Raw genomic sequence first — 20,190 nt, 5'->3', positions numbered from 1 at the left:
GTAAAAAGTACATCTGATTGATCATAAAATAATTGTGCTCTAAAAGAAAAGCAACAGACATTATAATAAATTCCTGTAGATTCTTGTCATGCATGCTATATAAGTTAAGGTGAAACTTCAAAGCATGTAATGCCCTGTCATGCGTGATACAAGAGTAGAGGGATTTTACATCCATGGTGACCCAGCAAAAAGACTCCTGCCAATAAAGTTTATATGAGCTAGTACTGTGGTGGTGTCTGATGTAACCAGGCAATCTGGCAATTAAAGGTTGTAAGCATTGATCTATCCACTGTCCCAGTGCCTCGAACAAAGAACCAACGCTCACCGCAATTGGTCGGCCCTGCACTGGGTCAGTGTTCTTACGGAGTTTTGGCATATGGTGAATAACTGGGACAAGTGGATTGTCAACAAAAAGAGATTGAGCTTCAACGTGAGTACTCCCATTTCTACACCACTATCTAAATGGCTGGATAACTGAGTTTTAAAGAGGTTGGTGGGATTAGTGTGTAAGGTGCAATAAGTAGTAGTATCCTCTAGTTGTCTTAGAGCCTCTCTGTTATATTCCTCCGAATCTAGGACCACAACTGAGCCACCCTTGTCTGCTTCCCTTATGACAATGTCACTGCGGGAGCTCAGAGATTTAAGTGCATCTCTTTCCAACTCAGTAAGATTGTCTTTAGAAAGGGTGGAAACTGTCACGGTCCGATTTGAGTTGTATCAAATCCCTTTCAACCAGAGATTGGAAAGTTTCCATTGCTCTGCTCCTGGTGTGAATGTGGTGAAAGTATTTATCACCCTTCTGTATCCTATTTGAATCTACCCCCATACACCGCCACTAGATTCTGAGTATAGCCTTTCCAACGTGGATCTTGGAACCAGGTCCTGAAAATCAAAAGTGTTATCACCATAAATATCAGTTTCACTAGTATTGGTAACAGGAACTGAAATACAATCATTACTTGTAGCAAAGTGTTTACTTAATAATAGATCTATGGACATCAAGCAAAGTGTTAAAGACGTCAAAATGACTTGATGAAGAAAACTAAAAGACCTTTGTACAAAAGTAAAATTTCTGAAGGAGTTAATAAAGTTTTGAGGAAGGGGTGTGTGTCCTGGTCAAGGAGCTGTGTGGAAGCTGGTGAGCTGAGCTTCGGGCGGATCAGGCAGATCCACTACACCTGCTAGCCATTTGAGGAGTATGGGGGAGAGTAAAAATATACGACTGCACGGAGGAGATCTAAGGCGGGTGCCAGCATTTCTCAGCAGCAGCGGGACCTACGGGGATATCTTAACTACAGCGCCGGCTGAGTCTACCGTGATCCCCTTAGACATGGCACTGCCGAAGTCTGCACCGAAAGTGACACAAAAGAAGGAGCATCCTTGCTGAAAAATGTGTGTGTATAAAAGTCAATGAGTTTCTGGACTCCTGACAGACCCTTGCATCTTTCCTCCAGTGCTGCACTGGCATTTCAGGATTCTGTGTCATGGGGAAAGCAAAAGAATTGTCAAAGGATCTGCGGGAAAAGGTAGTTGAACTGTATAAACCAGGAAAGAGATATAAAAAGATATCCAAGGTACTGAGAATGCCAATCAGCAGTTTTCAAACTCTAATCAAGAAGTGGAAAATGAGGGGTTCTGTTGGAACCAAACCACAGTCATGTAGACCAACTAAAATTTCAGCCATGACTGCCAGGAAAATTGTTCAGAATTGTGTTGCTATGGCCATTTGTACTGTCTTGATAGCAATAACAGAGTAAGGTTTAGTAAGAGCATATTGTTTGCAGAAAAGCCAGGCACCAGGCTCCACCTCACTGATATGTAATCAAACCAGTTGGATAGGTTTTGGAGCTGAGCAGAGGAAGTTGGTATGCAGGAAGTTGGTGGGAGGGGCTTGGGAGCTTTTGAAAGAAACATGTGTTCGGAAAACAGATGTGTTTTGGAAGGACGAAGGGGAAGCCATGGATACCAGAAGCTGGAGAGTTTTAGAGAGCTTTTGAGTTGGACTGATCAAGAAACCATGAAGGACACTGCATCTTAAACCCTAAGTTGAGTAACGGTTTAGTTTACTTAATGCGACCATATTGTAGATGTTTATATTTGTAAGAATATTCATTTATTATTATTATTATATTTATTATTAGTTTTTAATCACTGCACCATGGAGGCTTTTCTCTTCTAATCCCCTCTATACATGCGGAACCAAGCCGGCCGGCTTTTCTGATTCCACGGTGCAGGAGAAGGATTGCGGTATAACACACAGACAAGCTGCTCTTCCGATCAGCTGTTTAAGTACAGATCAGCTGTTTTTTCACCCAGCAGGACATCGCCTATGCCAGTGGGAGTTCGGAAGCAGATGAATATCTGAGTTTGTGGGAATCCCTATAACCGCCCCAGCTTGCAAGATTTACCTTATCTGAGCCTGTTAGACCCCCGTAATAGGGGTCCTACGCATCTGGTAAGCGTCCGCCTTTTCTATTTCATCCTAGGATCTTAACACCTTCTATAGGGAATTTCTCCTATGAAAAGCACTTATGTGGAATTCCAGGACTGTTTAAAATCCCTTTGAATTGATTTTTTATTGTTTTTTTTCACTATTCATTCCTAAGGGGACTTTTGTCACCTTAATTACTTATTTGTGTTTTTCACTTATATTCATTTCTCAGCCACCATTTCCCTTTATGTGTGGGTTGAATAAACATTAGTAGCGCACCTGAGTCTTGTTATTATATTATTATTAAGAATATTTTTGCAAGCTATGAGTTGTGTTGTATTGTATATTCTACAGTTGTATGTGCAGCTTTCCTGTTTAGTAAAGCATTGATGCACTACAGAAGTCTAAGCTTCCTTGCTTCCTTGGTTTTACCACAAGAACCGTAATAGATAGAAGAGGAAGCATAACATTGGGGGCTCGTGCCAGGATTTGTGCTAAAATCGCAACTGAAGCAGACCTGTTTTCTGTGGTGTGTTTTGTTGCTTGTGCTGGGGGAAAAATGCTGCGTACACTGTTTAGGAAGAATAAGGCTGCAAAGGTTTCTGGTGTCCAGGAGGACATGAAGGTGTGTACCCTTCCTATGTGGGCCAGAAATAGTCAGTGGATGTCTGTTGTAAAGGAGCTGGCTGCATATGCTTCTCCTTTGAACAGAGCTTGGGATGGAGTCTTTCCTCAAATTTTAGCCTCAAAAGTTTTAGGTTCAGTAAGGAAGAGATGCAGGCAGTTGCTGTGTTTGGTTTGCACTTGCTGCATGCTTGTGTTGCGTTTGTTAAAATATGTTTTTTTTTTTTTTTATATTAATCAGACATAACATTACATGGGACAATATTACAATAGTGAGTTGGTCAGATTACTGTCAGGTTCAAACAAATGCTGTTGCATACAATGGGTACGTAGATACCATTGTTGTATTTAATTGACAGTTTGAATAGGCTATGGTCTCTATAGCTACAGTAAACAAGTAAGAGACTGACTTGACTGAGATTCTTTCAGCTCTCAAACTGAACGAATGACTGTTAGTTATGGAAACAAGTTTGTAACCATTAACTTTTGACAACAAACTTGTACAAATAAAAAGGGATGAGTAGAGACTGGGAGAAGGGGCTCATCATGCTTTAAAGCGGGCGTCCACCTATCTATCCTTTTTTTTTTTTTTTGAGTTCATTCACAAACTTTTCTTCTCAGCATTACATACTCACATATTGTGTGTAATATGTCCGCCTGTGTCAGATTTCGTCGGAAAGAATAACTTATATTATTCACTGCAGGTGGTTTCCATCTTCATTGTGGGCATTTGAAGCCCACAAGCATTTATTTTCTGGATGTGGTGAATGCTGTGCTCCCAGCATTCACCGCTCGTTCCCGCACATGCTCAGTGGCATCCTGGGAAGCCTGAGACTAGCCTTCCAGGAGTCTGGGAGAGGCTAGAAACACGCCTACTCCCACGGGAGGAGAACCAGGAAGTGCAAAGAAGAATAGAAAATTAAAAGGTAATTACGGCGATTTAAATTTTTTTAAACGGCATGTCAGCATCTAGGCAAGGAAGAGAATACATACAGATATTGTTCAAAATTTGGGTGGAACCCGGCTTTAAGATCAGAAGCCACTCATGATACAAGAACGGTGCCTGGTCTCCAGAAGAATCATTGCCAATGAGATCACGAACATACAGTAACAGAAGAAAAGTAACTTTTAAGTGTATTTGTACTGTTATAGACCATAGGCTGCTCATTTGCTAGGCATTTTGCTTGTTATAGATATCTGTCAGTCTTGTATTCCTAATATTGTAATAGTTTTGTATGTACAGCATCTTTGTATAGTAAAAGCACATTTACACACTGCAGAAGTCTCAGCTTCCTTGCTTATACCACAAAGTAACCTTGCTAGATGGACGCAAGAAAAACAATGCTCTACATCTTGAATCTGAAAAGAGGGAAAAGGCAGAATTAGAAAGAGATTTACTGAAGGAGCAGCTTGCAGTAGCATCCAAGTGTTTGGAAGATACTGGAAGCAAGGCAAAAGATTTAGAAAGTAGGGTAATCAAAGTTAAACCTGCAGTGGCTTTGAAGTGTGTTCAAACCCCTGTAGGCTGAGTTGAAGATTTGAATGAGTGGTGTGCAGCCCTCATAAACAAGTCTAATGATGCCCTAACAAAGGACAAAGGCCCAAAGCCTGTAAGCAGAAGTAGGACATGTAATCAGCTCAAATGGCCGAGTTGAGTCAGATACAAGGAAGGCAAGGCCTATGATCTCCAGGAGACAAATGTGGATTGATTTACTTAAGGTGGGGGTCCCTAGAGAGGAAATAGATGGCATTCCTACACCAGCATTTCTTAAGAAGTGGAAGCAAGTGGTTAGGAATGGTAGATTCTGCCACATTAAGTGTTTTGGTTGAATTAAAATGGGGCATTTTGCAAAAATGTGCCATGCTGTGAAGACTGGACAACAGCAGGCCTGTGTTCTTCCCAGGACAGCATGGAGAGACATGCAAGTTTATATGTTGCGTTGGAAGTCAATGCCTTTCCGTGTTTCAAGGCAACAGTGGGCACCCTACAAATGTTTTGCAGTTAGAAATGGGCAGATAGAGAAATGTGAGCAGTGAGATATGTTTTTCGCACAGTTGGAAAGAACATATAATCTGCTTTGTCTCTTACTCTTTTCAGGTACTGAGCATCGAGAGGTGGAGCAGGCAGAGAAGATGACCATGCTAGATGGGAGGAGGCAGACCAGAAGAGAGCCAGAGGAAGATGCGGATGATTTCCTGATGGTGGCTGAATTGGAATGGACGTTCATCTGAGCATTTCTTTATGACCAAGAGGACAAGAGACTTTCATCTGGAACTTTCTTTACACAAACTGCCAAAGATATTGTTAACCCTGCTCAAAAGTAATGTGGCAGCCTTCCAGGGACAACAAAACAAAAGTCTTACTGTCCAGAAGATACGGGGGTTGAAAGGGAATTTTTTCCTCCCATTAACAATATGGGGGGTTTATTTTGCTCTTCCCTGGACAAAAGGCTTTAAGAGATGTTGAAGTTTCCCATTATGCTATAAAGTCAAGAAGCGGTATGTGTTGCAATGACCATTTGTATTGTCTTGATAGCAATAATATAGAGTGAGGTTTAGTAAGAGCATATTGTTTGCAGAAAAGCCAGCCCCAGCCCCCCCCCCCTTCCATTGATATGTAAATAAACCAGTTGGATAGGTTTTGGAGCTGAGCAGAGGAAGTTGGTATGCAGGAAGTTAGTGGGAGTGGCAACATGTGTTCGGACAACAGATGTCTTTTGGAAGGACGAAGAGGAAGACATGGATACCAGAAGCTGGTGAGTTTTGGAGAGCTTTTGAGTTGGACTCTGAGCAAGAAACCATGAGGGACATTACATCTTAAACCCTAAGTTGAGTAACAGTTTAGTTTACTTAATGCGTACATATTGTAGATGTTTATATTTGTAGGCATATTTTTGTAAGCTATGAGTTGTGCTGTATTGTATATTCTACAGTTGTATGTGCAACTTTCCTGTTTAGTAAGCATTCTAAGCTTCCTTGGTTTTACCGCAATAACCGTAATAGATAGAAGTGAAGGAATGCAGGAATGCAAAGAAAAACCAACAAATAACTTCAGGTGAAATACAGGACTCTCTGAAAACATGTAGTGTGGCTGTTTCAAGATGCACAATAAGGCACTTGAAAAAAGATGGGCTGCATTGTCGAGTCGAGAGAAGAGAGCCATTACTACGCAAATGCCACAAAGTATCCCGCTTACAATACACCAAACAGCACAGAGATAAACCTCAAACCTTCTGGCACAAAGTCATTTGGAATGATGAGACCAAAATTAAGCTTTTTAGCTACAACCATAAACGCTTCATTTAGAGAGGAGTCAATATGGCTATATATGTAATATATTACATATAAAACAATGGTACAATCATCAATCCATCAATCAGAAATCTATCTACAATCTATGGAAAACAATTATTTAATCAATTTGTATTGAAGCGAGCAACATAATGCCATCTTAACTGAGTCCAAATCATTCAAGAGCTTGCTAAATCAAATAAATAGTCTTTAATGTATTCAATTTAGTGCAATTGCATTAAATAAACAATTGTAAATCAAATGAATACATATAATACATACAGTATAATATGTGGCCCCATTAACATGTCATAGTGTGATCTCATCTGTTCTGGTCATTCCTGTAGCTGCCTTTAGGCGATCCCTGAAAACTCATCTCTTCAGGGAAGCCTATCATGTCTCCAACTAATCTCCTTCCACTTTCATCAGCTCATTCCCCACAGTTACTACCTTTTGTACCACCTGCCCCACCCTATTAGATTGTAAGCTCTTCTGAGCAGGGCCCTCTTAATCCACTTGTATTTTATTGTATTGTAACTGTATTGTCTCCTTTTATATTGTAAAGCGCTGCGTAAACTGTTGGCGCTATATAAATCCTGTATAATAATAACAAGGCCTATGATGAAAGATGCACCGTTCCTACGGTGAAACACGGAGGTGGATCGCTGATGTTTTAGGGACGTGTGAGCTAAAAAGGCAGAGGAAATTTGGTCAAAATTGATGGCAAGATGAATGCAATATGTTATCAGAAAAATACTGGAGGAACATTTGCATTCATCAGCCAGGAAGCTGTGCATGGGACGTACTTGGACATTCCAACATGACAACGATCCAAAACACAAGGCCGGGTCTACTTGTCATTGGCTACAGCAGAATAAATTGAAGGTTCTGGAGTGGCCATCTCAGTCTCCTGACCTCAATATCATTGAGTCACTCTGTGAAGATCTCAAACGTGCAGTTCATGCACAAGAATTTACAGGAAATGGAGGCTTTTTGCCAAGAGGAATGGGCAGCTTTACCAATTGAGAAAATAAAGAGCCTCATCCACAAATGCCACAAAAGACTTCAAGATGTCATTGATGTTAAAGGGGGAAATACACGGTATTAAGAACTAGGGTTTGTAAACTTTTGATCAGTGTTATTTGGTTAGTTTCTGTTGTGATTATGATTTAAAAAGAGTAAACACAGTTGGTTGATAATAAGTGGGTTCAGCCAAACACTACCCATGAGTGAAAGAAAAGTTTTCGTGTTATCATTCATATTCTCTGAAAAATGGCCAAGAAATCAAATTATGCCAGGGCATGTAAACTTATGAGCACAGCTGTATATGTAACAGTCACTGCAATACTGAATAAAATAATGGAGACACCTACGGATAATCCCATTGAAATGGACAGGGTGCATAGGGTGGCAGGGTCCAGAAGCCCTCCTGTTGATCGATCGCGAGATGTGCTGTGCAGGGTACACTATTACCGTACTAAAGAGGATTTTATGAGAAGAGCTTGGCGAATGGGACTGATGGAGTGGAATGGGGAACAGGTCACTATGCTACCTGATGTATCCAAGACCACACTTGCGAGGCGGAGAATAGTGAAGTCCCTTCTCTACCATATAAAAGGCATATGGTGCGTTATATAGCTGGGGCTATCCGTTTGATATCAGAATAAGAAAGGAGGGTACATTTTTTTCAACTACTGAGCTCAGAACAGCTACCGGCCTTATTCACATTTCTCTGCGCTGAAGCCAGTGAAGTACTTAACTGGCTGGCCCCACTACTTGAGGAGACAGACACTCACCAAGCCAGGAGAGGACAGTTTCAGAGATGAAGGCTGAGAAGATCTTAGTAGGTGAGATATTTACTATGCCCTTTTTCTGCAAGAAAAATTGAAAACCAAAGGATTGCTTTATATCTATTGATATTGACTCATATCACCATAGACTGTGTGCATGGAGATGGGAGAACTCTCTAGATATTATATATAAAATTGAAGATTTTTTTTTTTTTTCATATCAGTACATATTTATTAATAGAAAAACTGTATAGGAGAGGCCTTATGATTTTGTGCAAGGAAAGGGGGAGGGGGTGGAAAAATGGAAGGAAGGGAATTCCTTTTTTTTTTTTTTTTTTTTTTTTGTGGTGTAGGGAAGAGGGTGGGAGGGGGGTAGAGAGAATCAAAGGGGGAAGGAAAGGGGAGGGAAAGAAACCTAGAAAATTCTGTTATTATAATTTATGCACATATATAACTATAGGTATATTGTACACTTGATACTAACTGGGAAAGGAAGGGGGAGGGTTCATAAACACACACAGACATACATTATTATAATATAATAATATATATATATGTGTGTATATATATATATATATATATATATTGTAATGTTTGGGGTATTTAGCTCAAGCGATAAATGCGTTTTTAGTGCAGTGAGTCCACCTCAGACAGGCATTATAGTTAAGGGCCTGGTAGCCCACGTTTATTAAACCGAAAAACAAAAGCAAAAAGGTCCATTCAGGATTCCCACGCAGGGGTTTAACTTCATTAAGCACTCCAAAAATAAGGAAAACATACCAAGCCACCTGGCTCTCTTGTCAGCAGTTCCTCTGCTTGCTCTCAACAGATTTGCCAATTCTTTACAGCCCCCTGGACTCACTGGCTTCCTCAGTCTCCCCGACTCTCAAGGCTGGCCAGCCTTTCCCAGTCCCTGGGCAAAGAATCCCCTTTACATAGGCTGCAGACTCCCACAGGGCAGACCACTCTCCAGACACAGGTCTGTCTTCACACAGCAGTAGCAACAAGCTACACACACTCCACCTTCCTCCACCCTCTGCTCTCACTAGCCCCTCGTTATATGGGCTGTGTGCACCTGGGCACACAACCTGCTGGCTCTCCATAAGACATGGACACAGGGTTAGAGATCCCATCCCTTTTCCCAGTGACAGGGACTATTACATATCCCCCCCCTTTGTTTCGATCCGGAGGGAGGAACACCAGCACCCGTCATGGTTGGGACACCTCTGTGCTGGCTGTCAGCCACGTAGGCCCAACCTTTTTTTCGGGTGCGCTTCCAGGTACGTCCCACCCTGGATCTTAACAGGGTCCTACATTTCCCTATACTCCCCCCTTGTTTCGCACCGGAGGGAGGAACACATTAACCAGTCACTAAGAATGGGACACCTCTGTGCCAGCCATTCGCTGCGTAGGCCCATTTCTTTTTCCGGGTATGTTTCCACCAGCACTTCACCTTGAACCATGGGCTCCCACTAATCTCTCTATCCCTTCCACCTTCTGGCCACGGGATCCTCCTTTCCCCTCCCACAGACCTACTCTCCTGGGACTGTTGGGGACCCATTTCCATGAAATCTGTCAGGGACTGACCCCTCTCACTACCTGACGCAACACTAACCAACAACATCTGTTTATCAGGTTCACTAACCCCTGTGTGGTTACCCTTGGCAACCAAATCATCTGAGATCAACACCACATACTTCTGTTTAACCTCGATAGCAATGTTCCACAAGGGGTTATTTAATTCAATATTATCATCATCATCAAGACCTCTTGTCACCTGGTTTGCTAGGACAGGGTCTAGGGAGGGACCATCTACAGGCAAGCAGTTACTCCCTATGGGACATTCCCGCAGTTTCACATCGCTCCCTGTTGTCCAACACTCCAATAGCGACTGTCCTACCAACGCACATTTTGCGCCACATTTTTCCACACCAATCTCTTTAACCATTTCTGTGTCCATTGGTACCTCAACCAATACCTCTGAGTTGTCCGACAGTGCTCTACAGTGCTTCTCATACACTTTTTCATTACAGTTACCAACACTGCCATTTCCTGTCAAAGTGTCTCCGGGTACCTCAAACTGCACCTCCCTGCGAGTGATGGATTGAATTCCCACTACTGCTGCGTCTTTTCCGGGCCCTTCCCTTTCACGAGGTCTAGCGGGTGAGACAGCACACGTGTCATGTACCAACCACTGCTCAGCTGCACCTCGGATCGCACCAGCAGGAATGCACCTCATCACACCAGCATACGGAGAGACTTCTACTATGTCTATCATTTCTGATTCCTTTAGCAGTTCCCCTGAACGCCTTCCGCACCTAACTGTCGCTGGAAGCACTCTCGCAGAGAACTGCGAGACCACTTTATGCAAAAGTAACCAACATTGCAGTAACCAATTTTTATCAACATTGCTTAACATCGCCTGTACCACGTGTCTCCACTGATTGGTACTACGCAGTACCAGGTCGCCCATCTGCGGTGGATACATGCAGGTATACAGCGGAAAGATTTTCACCAATTCCAACAACATCTCAGTTATTTCTAGACATGCCACATCTAAACACAGAACTCTAGGGACTTTTCCCTTACTAACGACGTGGAGGGGCTCATTTGCTAAGGCTTGAGAGGCTGAGACACTCAAAGAGACCTCCACCTCAGAGGCCACTGACAAAACTTGCGGCTCCCAATGAGCACCGCTAAATGCATGTGTCACACTCATTGTCTCATTTTCAGCAACACTGAGCCCTTCCAAGTCCCTATCCATTATCCCATCATCCTGGCACTCAACATGACTCATCTCTTTTGCTGTGGACAAAACTTCTGCTATATATGCGCCCTTTTCCGATCCTTCCGCCTGGAGGGGGTTAAGTTCTGCAACAGCCAACGCACCTGTGTCTACTGGCTTTGCAGCCTCTCCATTTGTCACAGCAGCAATAGTGTCCAGCTTACTATTACCTTCAGAAATTTCTTTCCACCACGCTATCACCTTAATGGCGAGACTATCCCAGTCTATCCTGTCTGTGCTCCAGTCATCAGCACTCTGTAGTACTGCTCCCTCTGCCCATGGAGACACAGGTGGACAGAGTGGTTTAGCAGCAGACAATCTGCACCAGTCACTGTCAACCACATCAGATTGTGATAATACATAATCCCTCATTTGAGCTATTTTCCCATTGTTTTCCACCTGAGCAGTATCAGAGCTGTCCTGGAGCCCCGCCGGCTCCAACACTGGGAGTCCTCCTGAGATTTCCTGGGACAACTCTGCTGCACTACCTGTGGTTACCATGGGAGACACCAAACCATCAACATTGTCAGTAATACACTTTTCAACATCATCATTACTTTTGAATACATCACAATAAGTACATGTATCATCAGCCATAGACATAGCAGTGTTATAAGCTTTAACAGGCTGTTTTTGGTCAGAACACACAGCACCCCGTGTAACGCTCAGCACACCACCCTTCCTCTCCAAAGGCATTCTTTTGCCCACTAGGGCGGCTCCACAGTTGTCCTGGGAAACCATGTGCCTCACCACTGCGGGCTCCTGGGAGGTTTCCCTGGGCATCTCTGTAGCACCTGTCACTAGGGAACCTGGCACACAAACTGTATTGGTCACCCCTAGGTTACCACTTCCAGCACTCTGGTGGATTACCCCAGGTACATACAGAGTCCAGTCTTTTTGAGTTCTTAACCTTGCTGCAGGTTGAGCTTCAACCTGTGTCTCCCCACTACTCGGGGTAGCAAACTGCAGCAAGTCCATTTTTACCACTTCTGCTGATCTCCCAGCCGGATATACTCCCACTTCACTGGGATCAGTCCCGCAAACTGCAACAGTCTTACCATAATCTGTAGCAGGTAACTCTGGCTTCATTTGAGTACGTTGTCTTTCATCTGTGGTGTCTCCACAGGCTGACGCCCCCATGTGGTCACGGAGCAACACTGCAGCCTTTCTAGACCCACTGATGCCCCCTGTAGGCAACACAAGATTCCTGTTGCTAGGGGTAACAGCAGACTTGCACTCCAAAACCGGTTGGCTATACCTCATGCAGGATGTAGGCTGTTGCACCCTCCTTTCTGAGCTCACCACTTTCCCTAAGCGGCCATGACACAAAACTTTGCGTTTCTCTGCATTTCCAAAATCTTGGTCTTCCGGTGACACCTCTCCCATCCTGGAGCATTGCTGGCAGCCCATGATACGCTGGAACACTCCTCTAAGAAGAATTTCCTCTTTAAACTTGCAGTAGTCATCCTGGTCCCAATCCATCAAATGGTAAACCGACCGGTACTCTATCCGTAACAAGGGTTGCAACAATTTTGGCCACCGATCCCTAAGCCATTTTCTCCTTACAGCAACTTTTTCAAATTTTTTCAGGAAGTCCCCAACCTCCTCTGTAGGTAGCATGGGTTGCACATAGTCAGAGGCCACAATCTCAGCCCCTTGCACTGCGGCCCACTTTTTGCGATTCCGCTTGAACCATTCATTCACTGTATCGCACATCACTTGGCCTTCTGGACTGGCCCTCCTAGGTGGAGACATCTTCTCAGGCCACGCTGAACTCACTTCCACAGGTAAAACGCCTGTATGCAACACAGTTCATCAATTTAACTTCTGCGCAATGCAGTTTGCCTGTCTGCCACACACCGCTAGCAGCAATTCCTGAAATGACTCACTACTGGCGCAGAGACCCGGACTTCACCGTCTGTTTGCCCGCATTCTCCACCACTTGTAATGTTTGGGGTATTTAGCTCAAGCGATAAATGCGTTTTTAGTGCAGTGAGTCCACCTCAGACAGGCATTATAGTTAAGGGCCTGGTAGCCCACGTTTATTAAACCGAAAAACAAAAGCAAAAAGGTCCATTCAGGATTCCCACGCAGGGGTTTAACTTCATTAAGCACTCCAAAAATAAGGAAAACATACCAAGCCACCTGGCTCTCTTGTCAGCAGTTCCTCTGCTTGCTCTCAACAGATTTGCCAATTCTTTACAGCCCCCTGGACTCACTGGCTTCCTCAGTCTCCCCGACTCTCAAGGCTGGCCAGCCTTTCCCAGTCCCTGGGCAAAGAATCCCCTTTACATAGGCTGCAGACTCCCACAGGGCAGACCACTCTCCAGACACAGGTCTGTCTTCACACAGCAGTAGCAACAAGCTACACACACTCCACCTTCCTCCACCCTCTGCTCTCACTAGCCCCTCGTTATATGGGCTGTGTGCACCTGGGCACACAACCTGCTGGCTCTCCATAAGACATGGACACAGGGTTAGAGATCCCATCCCTTTTCCCAGTGACAGGGACTATTACAATATATATATATATATATATATATATATATATATATATATATATATATATTTTTTTTTTTTTTGAGCACTGCAGAATCACTAAATATTCAAGAAGTATGGAATTACGAATATTAGTAATTTTCATTAAATAGAGGAATGTTGTACACAGATATATGGGGGGGTAATGCTGCAATGAATTGGATAAAGATAAGATGTAGATGGGGAGGTATGTATGTGTATACAAATGTAATTATGTAGGTGCATGTAGGCAAGATTGGATGCACTGGTTTTCTACTCTCTGGATTTACTTGTTTAAAATTGTGCTGAACCACCCTTTTCTCCTAGAGCTATTGGCAATAGTGCCATTTTAATGGATGCAGATATCGAGGGGCGAATTAGTGGGGATATAGAGGGATGGATGTAGCTGTTGGTGGCATCTGGGTGGGTTTATGTGACTAAATTATATCCAGTTGACGGAAAGGGATACACCCTCTACACTAGAATGGAATTGCCGATATGAGCAGTCCCCACCATCTGAATGAAATAGTGAGATAAAGATTGGGGCCTCGTTTCCATTTGTGCGACTTTGGATGCATAGAGTCGCATGTCAGGTCACAGCTGTTGGTTTTGGCGGGAACCTGTTTCCACTTGTGCAATCTGGGGGTCAGCGATATTGGAGGGGTTCCTGCACCGCTCTGCTTGATGTGACTTTTGATGCAGCTTTGACCTGGGGAGTGTGGGGTTGGGTCGTGGGCAGCACCTTTTTTATTTATTTTTTGTTACAATTCTCTAGCAGACAGGAATGGCGTAGTGGGTAAATACCCTATTAGTGCAACCCAGGTAATGCAACTGTAAAGAATATATGGGATGAGCACTCAGAGAGGACGATCTGTATGCCCTGGGTATTTGGAGGGATAGCAGGAATGACCAAGTTCCTCCGACCGCTCAGAACCGGCTTGCACATTTCTTTCAGATATTCGATACCCAAAGGGCAATTTAGCTTATATAATAGCCATCTATTTGGATATCTCTTGCGGCTTAAACTACTTCTTATACACTCTAGGGACGAATGTATCTGGGGCAGCAGGGCCAGCCCACCAGATGCTACGAATAACTATGTCAGGCTAAAGTCACCCCAGGGGGTGGTTATGAGTACATTTGGATAATTTAATATACTGATATGCCACCCACTCACTTGCCGCCATTTTGTTGGTAGACTAGCAATTTATGTTGTGGGATGTTTAAGAGGGGATGCGTGCCTAAGAAACCAAGGAGTGCGTGTGTGGTTTTTGTATGTCCCTTTTTTTTTTCTCTCTCTTCTCAGACATTTCAGATTAAGGATGAAATAAGGTATTAACTACTGCCCCAATGGATTTGCATTGTTTTTCTGGGAAGGGTGCGTTGGGGACACTGATTTCTCCATCTCTCTTCCCCTTCTGTGTAATAAAGATAAGCCTAATGAAGATGGCAAATGGGGTTGTAACTGTATTAATATGCTTCCCCCCCTTTTTAAATATATACACATATATTAATAGGAAAAAGGTGGATCTGTCTGGTTCGGCCCACAGTGTCCCTGTTGCTCTGTGACCAGACACATTCCACTAGATAGTATACACCCATGAGCCCCTGGTGGGACAGGGCTGTTTTGGTGCTTGACACCTCTAGGGTATTTTTTTGTTTTTTTTTCCTTCTCCTCTTTTTCCGGTGCTGCTGTGAAAAAAAAGATATGGTTAAAATTGTCTCAATCAATATTAGGGGCTTGAGAGTCCCTGAGAAAGGGACAAGTTCTCAGGGAATGTGTACGGATGCGGGCGGACATTGTGTTTCTTCAAGAAACGCACTTTACCTCTACTAGATGCCTTTCACTAAAAAATGCAAGCTATCCTATCTCTTATAGTTACTCAGTTAATCCTAAATCTCGAGGGGTTTCCATTGTGATGGCCAGAATCCTGCCGTGGAAATTGGAGGACCAGCTATCTGACCCTCAGGGCAGATATCTTTTTGTATGTGGCAAAGTTGGTGATCAGACCATAACACTTGCCAACATATTTTCCTAATATATCCCAGCTTACTTTTCTCGAGACCTGTGTGGAGAATCTTACACAATTTCCAGAGGGGAAGATCATCATGGGTGGAGACTTTAATGTGGCATTGAACCTCCTAATAGACTCTTCCCGTGGTTCTTTACATCTTTCATACTCCTATTTAAGGAGAATTAAACAATGTCTGCACGAAGCTCAATGTCTCACTATGTAAGAGATTATACTTACCACTCCCCTGTACACCCTGTACATCTCTGATCAAACATGGGTCTAGGCGCAAAAAAGGAACACCTTGAAAAATTGAACTCATTAATAACACGTATACACCGTATCGAAAATCAACATAAGAAATCACAAGTAAAGCAATCAATGGTAGAACTGGCAAATTTACGGAAACAGGTCAACTCTCTCATGATATCTAGAGTCAAAATGAAGATGCTATACAGTAGGCGTCTATATTCTGAATTTGGAAATAAAGCAGGTAGACGTCTCACACGCTCTATACAGGCCCCTTCCACACAGACCCTTATTCAGGTTATTGCGCATACAGAGATTTGAAAAGCTACTAAATCTGTAGATATAGCAAATTGCTTTAAAGATTATTACTCGGCTTTATATAACCTGCCGGACCAAATGTCTCACCTGGCACCTACCCAAAGAGAAGATCTTATAAGTAAATATATTGCAGACTCCTCCCTTCCAAAACTTACAGTCAATGAAAAAATAGCACTTAATAAACCTATATCAGAGGAAACAAGACACTGGTCACCGCCCACACCCATAACTGGCCTTCACAGTAAGGAGCACATGGAGGGCATGTGTCCTGTCCCTTTAAGGGGGCTAGGGCGGCCTCCAGGCTCACCTGTCTCACACCTATCCATTCAATGCATGTGCTTCCACTGTGGAGACACTTATAAATTTAGTGTTAGGACTGCAAGTAATACAGGGTGCCTTGACGAGGCCTTGCAGCTTTCACATGCGTTTGCAAATGTGTGCTAACTAAACCCCTGCTTTTAACATACGGTTAGACAGGTAAATTTGGTTGGTCAGCAGACTGGTTGGTGAGTTGAGCTATGGAATTGTCCTTTTCTTGTCTATATCAGAGGAAGAATTTATCAAGGCCTTAAAAGTGCTTGCCGGTGGGTAAGGCCCCAGGGCCAGATGGGTTCACTTTATTTTATAACAAAACATTTAGTCAAACTTTGGCCCCTAAATTTGTATTAGCATTCAATTCAATACTACAGGGCAAGTCTATTCCGAAGGACACCTCACAAGCGCATATTACTGTACTTTTCAAACCCGATAAAGATACCTCGCTCTGTGCCAGCTACAGACCAATTTCACTTCTTGATACAGATTTATAACGGTTTACAAAGATATTGGCAATGAGACTTCTTCCCTATTTGGAAAGAATTATCCTTGTGGACCAGTCAGGTTTTGTACCTGGCAGAGAGGCGAGGGATAATACTACCAGAGCCCTTAATGTTATACATCTCTGCAACTCTACCAAAGTTCCTGCAATGCTTTTCTCCACAGATGCTGAGATAGCATTTGATAAGGTGAGAGTTGGAGATTTTGAGGAATAGCCTTCAATATATAGGTATTGGGACAAATGCAATGAAATGGATAGAAGCCCTTTATTCAACCTTACTAAATATATAACTATATAACTATTACCCAATAGCAGCGGTCAAAGCTAACCGGGTGTTATCTGCCAATTTTAAATGGTTGCCCATTATCACAGCTTCTTTTTATACTAACATTGGAACCTGTGTTGAGACCTATCAGATGTAACCCAGATATATGAGGTGTACAGGTTGGGAAGACATCCCATAAAGTAGCTGCATTTGCAGATAACGTTTTTGTTTTTATTACCAACCCAGAAATATCCTTACCTAACTTGATCAGCGAATTTGTTACTCACAACTATCAAACTATAAAATTAATCTAGCAAAATCTGATCTAACAATCCCAGAAGCTAGAATTCCTGTTTTAGAACTCAATTTTCCATTTAAATGGGCAACAGAAAGACTTAAGTATCTGGGAATATACCTCACACGCTCTATAGCAAACACATTCCAATATAATTTCCCCCAATTGCTTGCTAATATTAGGAATGACCTTAGGCGATGGCGAAACTTCACACATACGTGGTTTGGGAAAAATGGTATTCTAAAAATGAATGTACTGCCCCAGTTACTGTATCTTTTCCAAACTCTTCCAGTGACAGTCCCAATCAATTTAAGACAAACTAGGGGAGAGTTCATACAATTTCTACGGGCCGATTGCCCACCTAGGATCAAGGCAGATATACTCATCATGCCAAAAAAAAAAGTGGGGGTATAGGGTTTCCAGACCCAATTCGATACTACCAGGCAGTACATCTATCTAGAATTCTGGATTGGCATAATCTTACGAGAGCAAAGAACTGGATACCTATAAAACAATCTATCACGTCCATCTCCCTCAAGGCCATCCCGTGGTAGAGCAAAAATTATCCAAAGTAAAGTTACATCCTATTGTAGGCACTACATATAATATTGCCCGTTCGTTCAAACGGAGAATAATAAACTATCTACAGGTGACAAATATGACACCAGGGATTGGGAATCCAGATTTTCTACCAGGGATATCGGATCCTAAACTCCTACAATTTACTAAAATTAACACGTTTCGAATACAAGACTTTAGGGACCTGGGAGAATGGAAATCTATAACTGATATCCAATTAATGCTTACACCAGCCCTTCCACTATGGCAGGCAATCCAAATAAGACAATACCTTAGGTCACCATCATTCAACCCAATGACAGCAGACACGCCCACAACTTTTGAGCAACTATGTATGTCTGGACAAACTGGTAGGCGGTGTCTCTCCAGGGCATATGCAGAATTGACTGCACCTTCAGAAATTTACACCCCACCTTATATTGCCACATGGGAAAGAGACTTAAACACAACAGTCTCAGTTGAACAGAGAAACTTTATGTTCTATTTTGTACATACATCATCCATATCCTCTAGAATACAAGAATCAGGATACAAGTTGATGACTAGGTGGTATAAATCACCAGAGAAACTGCATCATATGTTTCCAAATGCAGACTCTACCTGCTGGCATTGTGGAAAAGATAGGGGAATGCTCTTCCATATATTCTGGACATGCCATGAAATACGCCCCTATTGGCAAAATATATGCATTATATTTAAGGATATTACTGGCCTAACACTTGACCAGAATCCAGCAGCCTGCCTACCACATCTTAGTTCTCTCTCAAAAAGTAAATATCAACAATCAGTGGTGAGGCATCTTTTGAACGCGGCTAGGGCTTGTGTACCAACACATTGGAAATCCTCAATCCCTCCTACTATAGGTCAATGGATCAGAGTGGTAAATGAAATCATGAGAATGGAGGAACTTACGTCATTTTTAAATAAGCAAGAAGCCCGCTTCCCTAAAACAAGGTCGCAATGGACCAAACTGACTTTGTCAACAAAATATCAAAAACAAAATATGCTGGTTGACCATTGATCTGTTTGGGTACAGCAGCTTTTGGAAGTATGGCATTTTAATAGATGTGATATGAGAGAGGAGACTAAGAAGGGTTTTTTTATAATTTTTTATTCCTCTCTTGAGGGGGGGGGGGTTGGGGTGGGAGGAGGGTGTAGGGAGGTAGAGGAGGGGGAAGAGAGGTAGAGTAGGGGGAGCAGAGGTAGAGGAGGGGGAAGAGAGATGGCAGACCAATGGGATTCTTGGGACCCATGGGGACCCTTAGATCATAAACGCTGAATTTCTAAGTCAGATATAACAAAGGTAATTCATTTTAAAACCTTTCTCTTTTAGGTTGACTAGGTAAAGAAGGAAATTATTTATTGTTACTTAGGATATATAGTCTGTTTTTTGATTCTATGTATTATATTGAGCCTGGGAATGCCCTGTTTTGTATTTCAAACCTTTGAAATTGAATAAAGATAAAATAAGAGAAAAATATATATAGTTTTGGATAGATTAACAACATTACATCTGTTAATATGATGTGCAGTCACCTGTACTAATACTTTTTAATGTGGGCTTGCATGGATAATTCTGTCTTCTTTGTGGAGCATCTTCCTGTCCTTGTTTTTCTTTCTGCAGTTTTGGCATCCGTAGTCAAAAGCTGTTTTTTTTTTTTAATAAACCCCTACTCATCTGGTCCTTGTCGAAAAACTGACGAGACTGAGCATCTAGACAAGGATCGCCCACCAGTTGTATCAGATTGCGAATCTGTCAGATCGGGGGAACTGAAATTAAGGTGTTTACGACTCCTCCGTTTGGAGTTTCTTTTTTTCCTTAACCACTTGCCACCCGCCCACCGCCAAATGACGGCTGGGAAGCACTCGTTCTATGATGGCGTCCCAGAATGACCGCGCCGTGTTGGTATGTCCATGATATTCTGTTCGAGCTTGTTGAAAGAAATGGTAAGGTCATTATTCAAAGTGGTATACAAATCCAAAGATTGGAATGGTTTCAATAATTCTTTAGTAGACTCAATTTTAACATTCATAGTCTATAATAAGCTCTCCTCCTGTTGAATGATCAATTCCATCAGTTCAACAGAGCATTTAGTAAGAATGTTATTCCTTTGTAAAGTAAATTCTTCAGAATAAAGGGTGGAAGGGAATTTCTTAATTCTTAGACCTCTAGGGATCATATCCTTCCCTACATACTGTTTGAGACCAGTGAGGTCC

General features: G+C 42.6%; 1 protein-coding gene and 1 long non-coding RNA gene across 4 annotated transcripts in view; one reads left to right on the top strand and one right to left on the bottom strand.

The window, feature by feature from the left end:
• Positions 1 to 20,190, bottom strand: part of SLC12A7 (solute carrier family 12 member 7) — a 919,795-nt gene that overhangs the window by 119,337 nt on the left and 780,268 nt on the right. The gene's annotated exons all lie outside the window — the stretch shown is intronic.
• The window catches only part of LOC141144714 (uncharacterized), a 64,586-nt gene continuing 50,175 nt past the window's right edge, over positions 5,780 to 20,190 (top strand). Inside the window, exon 1 of the long non-coding RNA XR_012244445.1 lies at positions 5,780 to 5,811. This is a non-coding gene — a long non-coding RNA (uncharacterized lncRNA). The remainder of the gene's footprint in view (positions 5,812 to 20,190) is intronic.

This window comes from Aquarana catesbeiana, linkage group LG05 (assembly GCF_042186555.1).
Source record: "Aquarana catesbeiana isolate 2022-GZ linkage group LG05, ASM4218655v1, whole genome shotgun sequence".
Classification (NCBI taxonomy): Eukaryota; Metazoa; Chordata; class Amphibia; order Anura; family Ranidae; genus Aquarana; species Aquarana catesbeiana.
The sequence above is the reverse complement of the archived record's forward strand: the minus strand, read 5'-3'. Positions and strand labels throughout refer to the sequence as shown.